Genomic DNA, 10,000 nt, shown 5'->3' with positions numbered 1-10,000 from the left:
ACATCCAAAGCGTTCAAGCTCACCTGTGCATCTAATCCAGGATATATATATATATATATATATATATATATATATATATATATATATATATATATATATATATATATATATATATATATAATTATATATATATATATATATATATATATATATATATATATATATATATATAATTATATATATATATGTGTGTGTGTGTGTGTGTGAAGAGTTAAAGAGGTGGTGAAAACTAAATCGAAGAAAACGTTCTCTCTCTCTCTCTCTCTCTCTCTCTCTCTCTCTCTCTCTCTCTCTCTCTCTCTCTCTCTCTCTCTCTCTCTCTCTCCACATTTCCAAAATAAACCAAGTCTCCTGGACACTTATATTTTCCCCCTTATCTTTCCTTTCCTTAAAGTCTGGCTGGACCTGAGCATCGCCTCCGAGTCCCCTAAGAGGAGACTCCTTCCAATGGATGCTGCATCTTTGGGGATTTCCCATCAATGATGGTATTTAGTTTTATTTGGCCGCTGTCAACAATGGGTTTTGCCAGGGATCTTTTGCAAGCAAGGAAAGGATTTTGGTAATGGACTTGGTAGATGTTTTGTATATTTTTTTTTGTGATATTATATGTATATATATATATATATATATATATATATATATATATATATATATATATATTTGTGGGAATATTTAGGTATACTATAGTGCTCGCGAGGTGTCGATCATGGCGGCTAAATACGCATATAGATAAAAAAAAGATTTATATGAATATATATATATATATATATATATATATATATATATATATATATATATATATATATATGTGTGTGTGTGTGTGTGTATATATATATTGGTGTGCTACTGTCTTAAGCACACATTTGAGTATGAGTTGTTTTCAGATGTATTTAAATGGTTTACTGAACACATCTTAGTGGTTTTTAAGTTTTATTGTGAATAAACAACTGAGTTAAACATCTCCATCACTGGAGGAAGCTGTGTTGGTCCACATGACCAATTCTGGTGAAGTTTAGATATGAACTGAATAAATTACCGATATCCCAAATATCGTATACTTGCTTTAATTTAGCTAAGTGACGGAATCGGAAGACACCTGCATCCGGTGACGTCACAAACTTTCACACGAAGAGACAATGTGTTGACATTAAGAAAGAATGGCAACTCAGCATCTTACATCCTGCTTACAATTTGAGTGACCATAGCAAATCTCACGGTTAGCTCTTCCAACCAACATGACATATTACGTCATTTGTTTTAAACATGTAATATTACTATTCTAACTATTACATAAGCTCGGCCAGCTATCTCAATTTTTTTTTTAGAAAAATTTAACAACAAGCCGAAACATGGTTATTAGGTGTGACTGGACATACGTATTATTCATTGTTTAACATTAGCTATATCCAACTGAGGACGAATGTCCAAATAGGCACATCAAAAAATAATAACAATAATGCATACAAAAAAGATATTACCAAAGCAAAAAGAAAAATGCATGATAAAACCAAGATCATATATATGGTACATTGCTAGCAAATGATTACATGGTACCAAAAAACAAAATAAATTCTGACTTACAAATGATTCGGTAACTTGATAAAAGAATAATTGTTACCTTTGTCAGAAACAAGATACTCAATTTTTAGTGCACAAATACGAATTCTTGGTACGTACACGTACCACGGTTTCGTACATATATATATATATATATTTATATATAGGGCTGATACATTTTATTAGATGCCCATAGATTCTGTTATATATCTTATTATATTTTTTTTTTTCTCTTTTCTTTTTTAATATTCCGGCTTATATATTTTTATTAGATGCCGAGAGAAAAAAATTATTTATATCCTTTTTTATTTTATTTATTTTTTAAATGTTATTTTAAATGTATTTTTAACAATGCAAATGTAGAGAATTTCTTTAATTACATATTACTAGCGTACTAATCAGCTTTTCATACAAACATCATCCTGACAAATTACTCCCTTAGCGAATGAGGTGGCCACTCATACAGCTTTGAATTGGATCAGGTAGGGGGTATTGTCAGGGCTATTCAACTCGTTCCTTTGTAGCTGCTTGCTGTGCCGTAACCTACGCCAAACAAGGATGTTCACGGCGATAAAAATTATCACTGTTACACAAAAACTAGCCAGTAATATAGGGTGAAGAATCTCTTTGTAAGTCGGTGACAGGTGGTCCTTTTCGGTAAGTTTCATCAAGCGCTTTGCCACACTTCCGTTGTAGGGGAGAGGAAGTGCGGGCATTGTAGAGGTCCACGTGAAGTTCGCGAAGTAAGCTCGTTCTCTGATGATTGTCCGTAGGCCAGTCACCATGGAATTCGGGGAAGTCCCGATACAGCCATCTGCTGCGACGAAGATGTTGTTGAAGGATGTGGATCCGTCAGGGCATGATACATTGAAGCCGTCCTTGTCGTATCGTATCCACGAGCCATTATTTAGTCTGCAATTGAATTCTTTATTGTCAAAGGGATAAAGCTTATCCAGACAATTTTCACTTGTATGGGAGAGAGCACCGTCTAGCACTATACCTAACTCGCATGAATCCATCAAGTTTTTACGGAATTCAAATGAGTCAGCTGTACATATTTTTCTATCCATTGCGTCTGAACAGTGAGTTAATTGATTTAAGTCTTTAATGACCGTATATGTTTCCTTGTCTGTGGAAATCAATACGTGTCCTGTCAAACTGGATATTACTGGATTTGAGTGATTCGTCATGAAAGTCGGAAATGGTGATATCCTGTAAGATTGCCAGGCATCAGAAGAATCAAAGGGAATTGTAATCCTAATCTTGTTATTATCTACGTTTACTGTAATTAGGCTGTAATAAAATTCTAACCTATGTTCGTCTAACAAAGGAACATAGCCTAGTTTATCCCTTCCGTTCTCCAGAACTAATTTTAAGTAACGTATAGGCAACAAATGGGGCGACAATACACCTTTAGTTGCTAACGTGATAGCTTCTACATAATCCTTGGATTTCTCAATGAAATGTGAAATTCTGTTATGTATGTGATCTATCTTTGAATCATAATACGTTAATGTTGCTAACAAATCCTGTACTTCCATAATTTGAACGATATTATCTGAATGTTCATTTAACAAATCCATAATTTTATTGATTGAAGCTAACTGATCCCTTAGTTCTGACATAATCAATTCATCTTTATGAGTCAAGAACTCAATTTTCTTATTTTGATTACTAATTTTAAGACGATTGGAAAGTCCTAAACCTAAACTTGCAACAGACCCAAAGATGCTTAATGCAGCATAAATGAACGGATTCCGTCTTTCTTTTTGTTCGTGTCCTACAGTCCACATCAAAAGGTCATAAGCCAAAGATCCTGTCTCTCCAGTCTTATTTTTCAAGTCATCAGATAGCATCTCTGCAACTTTTAATGTTGATCCAAGCAAACTCTTAGTAGTCAAATGAAAATGTCTCCTATGCAACTCATCCAATGATGCAGAAAACCTTGAAATGGCGGTTCTTAAGCTAGTGACATCATTCTCTTGAAGAAAAATTGCTTGCATATGCACTTCGACAATTACGTTGGTTGATGTAATAAAAATGTCTTCTTGTCTTTCAACTATATTGCCATATTTAAAATATATATTCTTAGTCTTAGAACTCATCCCATACGAAAAAAATGTCTGAGCGAACAATATCACTCCCAACAACAAAAAATTCATCTTGGAAACCTGTAACGAGAAAAAAACATATGTAATTACTCCTGTATTAAAAAGAAAACTTTTAGTCACAAAAATTAAAATTTTTCCTCACTTCTTTTTAATTTCTTATGTGAGACAATGGTACTATTCTCTCATCCGTGGGTTGGGCTACGTTTTGAATTCTAAACCTATTGGCCGTTAATGTTTCCAAAATGTTAAATGGGCCTTCAAACTTAGGTGTTAGTTTATAGTTGAGCCCTTTTCTGACATTGATTTGAATATAGATGTTATCACCCACGGTATATGTTTTAGTTGGTTTCGCTATTTTATCATGATTCCTTTTCATTATGATTTGTGATTCTTCTAAATTCTTTCGAAGGATATCATATCGACTTATACTTGCATTTATACATTCTTTTAAAGGATTTGATAGATTAGTTGTAGGCGTTAATACATGGAAAGGTGTTCTAACTGGGGTACCATACAATGCTTCATGCGGTGACATTTTAATTGATATATGATATGAATGATTCAGAGTACTCAGTGCCGCCGGTATTGCAATATCCCAGTTGGGGTCTGATCCCCCTAGTGTTACCCTTAATATATTTAATATCTTCCTATTTGCTCTTTCCACTAGCCCATTCGACTCTGGGTGATATATCATGGTATTAACCTTCTTTATGTTGAGGAATTCACACAATGAGGTAAGAAAGTGATTATTAAATTCACCACCCGAGTCTGAGATTATCATGTGTGGAATTCCATGTTTACAAATGTAACACTCGTAAAACTTCCTAGCGCATTCAATCGCAGTTTTAGTTTTAAGCGCTATTAGTTCTGTATATCGAGTTAAAGCATCTATAATTACTAAGAGGTGCTTATTTCCTCTGTCTGACTCGTAAAATCCTGTTAACAAATCTAAATGTATTCTTTCAAAGGGTTGATTGGGAACAGGATAAGCTCCTAAGCTGACAGGTGTTTTCGTATGCCCTTTGTTTTCCTGACATGTGCGACAATTAGCTATGTGTCTTTTTATATCTGTAAGCATTGTATGCCAATAAAACAATGATTTGGCTTTCTGTGACATTAATGAGAACCCAGGGTGTCCATGTAATGGATTTGAATGCAACCAATTCAGGACAGTGGAAACAAGTGAGTTTGGTACTACTACCTGGTCGTTAGTTACATGTGGTGTATTGCGGGTTTTCCTTGTCACAGTCCTACACAGAATATTATCTTTGATTACATAATTCTGCTGCTTATACTTTATATATTCTTTTTCTTTATGATTGCCTTTCAAAGCATTTATAATTGTTTCTATTTTCTGATCTTTTCTTTGCTCAGTCTGTAACCATTCAGCACTCCAGCCTAAATCTTCTTGTTCAGATATTGTTTTTACAATAGGCATGGATGTTGATATATCTATTAATTCAGCTAAAGACACCGTACAAGATGACACGGGGTTGCGTGATAATGCATCCGCAATAATATTTGCTTTCCCAGGTAAATACCCGATTCTTGCGCCAAAATCTTGAATGATTAAATGCCACCGAGTTCGTTTAGGGCTGTGATTGAAGCCTTTAAAGAACTCTGTTAGTGGTTTATGGTCAGTAAGAACCTTAACGGGATAACCGTAAATTATGAACTTAAAATGCACTAGCGAATTAACAATAGCTAGTCCTTCCTTGTCTATTACTGCATACTTACTTTCGGAAGTTCTCAATTTTCGAGAATAGAAAGCTATCGGGAAAAACTGTTTATCATATTGCTGAAGCAATACCCCTCCTACTCCTAAGTCTGAGGCGTCTGTTGCAATGAAGAATTCCTTACCGAAGTCAGGAAATTTTAAGATAGGAGAACTACACAGTTCATCTTTCAAAGTATTAAACGCCTGTTGATGTTGCTCAGACCATATGAAATCTACGCCCTTCTTCGTAAGATCAGTTAAAGGAGCGGCTATTATTGAATAGTTGCGTATAAAACGCCTGTAATATCCACTACAACCCAGAAATTGCTGTATTCCCTTGACATTAGTAGGTATGGGAAAATTACGTATAGCCGACACCTTATCATGGACTACTTTAAGACCTTGGCTTGACACCATGAAACCCAAATATATTAATTCTGTTTTGAAAAATTCACACTTACTAATCTTTACCCTTAAGTTATGTTGTCTTAATCTCTGTAGTACTAGTTCTAACTTACGTAGATGTTCCTCTAAGGTGTTGGAAAAGATTACAAGATCATCCATATAGGCATGCAATATATCCCCTAACAAGTCTCCAAACACTATGTTAATCATTCTTGTAAATGTTATAGGAGCACAACGTAAACCAAAAGGCATCCGTAAAAATTCATAATGTCCCCTGGCTGTGCTGAAGGCTGTGTATGGGATACTATCTTCTTCTAATGATATCTGGTGAAAGCCTTTAAGTAAGTCCAAACTGGTAAAATATTTATTCTGACCTAACAAAGACAAAATATCGTCAGTACATGGCACTGGGAATCGATCAGGGATCGTTTCCTCGTTTAGACGACGAAAGTCGACGCAGATACGCCATGTTCGATCTTTTTTCGGTACAACTATTAAAGGAAAATTATAAGGGCTATTTGATTTTCTAATGACTCCTTCCTCTAACATTTTACCTACTTCATCATTTATTTCATTCTGGAATTTCATAGGGAGTCTGTACGAGGGTACATATATAATTTTCTGTTTGTCTTTTAACCTTATTTGATGCTCGATCACATCTGTTTTTCCTAAGGATCCATCCGTAGTGGAAAAGACATCTCTATATTTATTTAAAAGTTCAAAAATTTTCTGCTGAATTTCTTCGTCTTGAATGTCCTTACTGATTTTATTTTTAATAGATCGTAAAAGGGATTCATCCGCAACTGATTGAGAGTGATTGATTTCAGCAACGGTAAGAATACGATGTTTATAAACTTCTACATCCAAGATATGTTGATTTTTGTGAATTACTAAAGTGTTATTTAAATGATTACAGACTTCGATATTACATTGCTGATGTGAGCCTACTGTATAAATAGCTTGTGTGACAGACAATCCGTTGGTTTTCAAAGTATCGGAAAGGATTAATATTTCAGATCCCGGTAGTGTTTTCTTTATTTGCACTATTAAATTCGAAGGTATGTTTGGTTCGATATATTGCGTGCAAGATGATATTATGGGTGAACGAGAATTCTGCTGGGTCGCGTATATTATTTCTTTATTAGTGAGACAAGTTATTGGTTCTTCAACGTACGTTACGGTTACATTTGTCGTCTCCTTTTTATCCAAAACTGACTTTAAAGTATTAGAAGACTTATAGAATTTCCCTTTGATATTCACGCCGTGCTTTGCAGGAGCTAAGATAATGTTTTGATTTCCCATAGATGGGTATCCTATAATTACAGCTGGATACATATTAATGTTTTTCACAACAACAAATGTATCGGCAAACGTGCGATTACCGACTCTGAACTGAATATGAGTTATGCCTATGACGTTTAATTCATTATTTCCTATACCTGAAAGTCTAATTCCTGATTTTTCAATCGGAAAGTTCGAAAACAACAAATGATGCGTCTTCAAATCCATAATATTACGTGGACTACCAGAGTCAAAAAATAACGTAAAGGATTTGTGTTCTAAATTTACAGCATATAAGGTTGGCCGTAACTCATTTTGGCTTATTATTGTATGAATACGTTGCAAATCTACGGGAGCATGCACTGTTTTACTTAATTCAGCCGTGTGTTTCATAGGAAAATCTATTGTCTCACAATTATCTGATAAAACATTAAATTGATTATTCAATACTATTGATGTTGACATAAATGACCTTGACCCAACATCACTCTCTTCCCCTCTAGAGTTAACTATGTGGTATTTGCTTTGCTCTGCACATTCTGAAAATTAGGCTGACTTTGCGAGGTCTGGTTTGACGGCCCAGGCTCAGCGATATTTGAAGAAGTGTTTGTTTGTTTCGGACTCTGAACTGCATTGACATTTTGTTGTTTCTTTTTATTGTTAAAATGAGGATTTTTCTTTTTATTTCCATATGGAACTGACTGTGGAATTGACTGTGCATTTCTAGGATATTGTTGTGTCTTACGCGCGTAACATTGACTATAAGAATGTGATCCTGTGTTGTGAACTGAACAAAATTTCGTTCTACAGTCAGCGCTTATGTGACCTTGACGTTTGCAGTTGTAACACGTCACTCCCGCTACTGGATTATTAATTACGTTCACTGTTTGTGGTTTTGTTTCATTCTTAGCAAAAACTTGAGTTAACACGGGATCGAGATCTGGACACTTGGACATGTGTTTCTTTATCTGTTTATAGACATCCAATTCCGTACTTGCAGGCATTAACTTCTTATCAAAGCACCGCACTAAAGCTTCAGGCAACATAAGTGTCATGCAAGTTAAATACATTAATCGTAAAAAATCTTTCACGGAGATATTATCGTTAGTAACCCAAGTGGAATTACCTAAAATGTCCTGATATTCGTTAAGCCTATCAGCTATGAGAGCTGCTCTCTCAACAACATTAAGCCGATTCATAGTGGCTTGATTAAGTGTATTTCGTAACGTTAACACTACATCCAAAGCTTCCTCACCCCCATAGATCGCGCGTAACCTAACTTTGAAATCATCCCAAGTAACTGCTTCCTGAAATGAAACACCTCTTAAATACGCACTCGCATCCCCCTTAGAAAAATCTATAAAACTTTTAGCTTCTTGTAATTGTACAAAAGGATCTACGATTTGTTTGGCATTTAAATGGGCATCAACGGATGAAATCCATGACTCCACATTTTGTGGCAAGAACCCGTTGACACGGCCTTGAAAAGGAAGGATTGCTGACCTGGCATTTACAAGCGTCACCATTGGAGGAGGATTAGCCTGGCCTACACCACTAGGTCCAGGGGTAGGGCTGACAGGAGGAGCCATGACTGCTGTATTTTTTTTTTTCTATCTCTTTGACCCCTTTCAATCCTATCAAAATATCTATATGAGTACAGACGCCCACTGCGTAAACGCATATGTATAATAAAATTCCCCCAACAATGTTACTAATCCCAATACATTTCCCCCCAAGAGTTTATGAAAGAAAAAGGAATTAGCACAAAGAAAGAAAAATTCTAAATGAGAATTCGAGTTTCTTATAACAAAGTTTAGGAATTCACTCACCCCAGTAATAATTGACTAACGACTTGTGATAACTACACTTCACTGCCCAAACTGAAATGAATACAAAATCTCTGTACTTAGCTTTATATGAAGTCGACTCGTCATCTCTCTCTCTCTCTCTCTCTCTTGATGTTTTGTTAGCGATGTCTCGTTCTAGTTTCTTGTCGAATGTAGTTCTTCCTGGATATGTTTTGCAATTGTTGAACGCCAGTCCTTGGGTTTCCTAGGATGTTGATTGAAGATTCTATTTGTATACTAACATATGTTGGTGTTAGCATTTCCGTTGGACTAAGTCAAAATTGTAGATTCTTGTAGATAGTTTTGAGTTCTTGAAGATCTTTATCAGGTATTACAGCTTTTATTTTGAAGTCTTGAAGATCATTCTCTGGTTTTACAGCTTTTATGTTGAAGTCTTGAAGATATATCTCTGGTTTTACAGCTATTTATTTTGAAGTCTTGAAGATATTTCTCTAATTCTTAGAGTTTAATCGCTGTCTTAGAGTTTAACCGCTGCCACCATTTATTGGTGTGCTACTGTCTTAAGCACACATTAGAGTATGAGTTGTTTTCAGATGTATTTAAATGGTTTACTGAACACATCTTAGTGGTTTTTAAGTTTTATTGTGAATAAACAACTGAGTTAAACATCTCCATCACTGGAGGAAGCTGTGTTGGTCCACATGACCAATTCTGGTGAAGTTTAGATATGAACTGAATAAATTACCGATATCCCAAATATCGTATACTTGCTTTAATTTAGCTAAGTGACGGAATCGGAAGACACCTGCATCCGGTGACGTCACAAACTTTCACACGAAGAGACAATGTGTTGACATTAAGAAAGAATGGCAACTCAGCATCTTACATCCTGCTTACAATTTGAGTGACCATAGCAAATCTCACTGTTAGCTCTTCCAACCAACATGACATATTACGTCATTTGTTTTAAACATGTAATATTACTATTCTAACTATTACATATATACATGTTTAAGTATATATATAAATGTATGTGCTGCATCTATAGGTAATATGAATATATGCGCATAAATATATATATATATATATATATATATATATATATATATATATATATATAT

The sequence above is a fragment of the Palaemon carinicauda genome, chromosome 32, assembly GCF_036898095.1.
Source record: "Palaemon carinicauda isolate YSFRI2023 chromosome 32, ASM3689809v2, whole genome shotgun sequence".
NCBI classification, from domain to species: Eukaryota; Metazoa; Arthropoda; class Malacostraca; order Decapoda; family Palaemonidae; genus Palaemon; species Palaemon carinicauda.
This window is presented reverse-complemented; position numbering follows the sequence as displayed.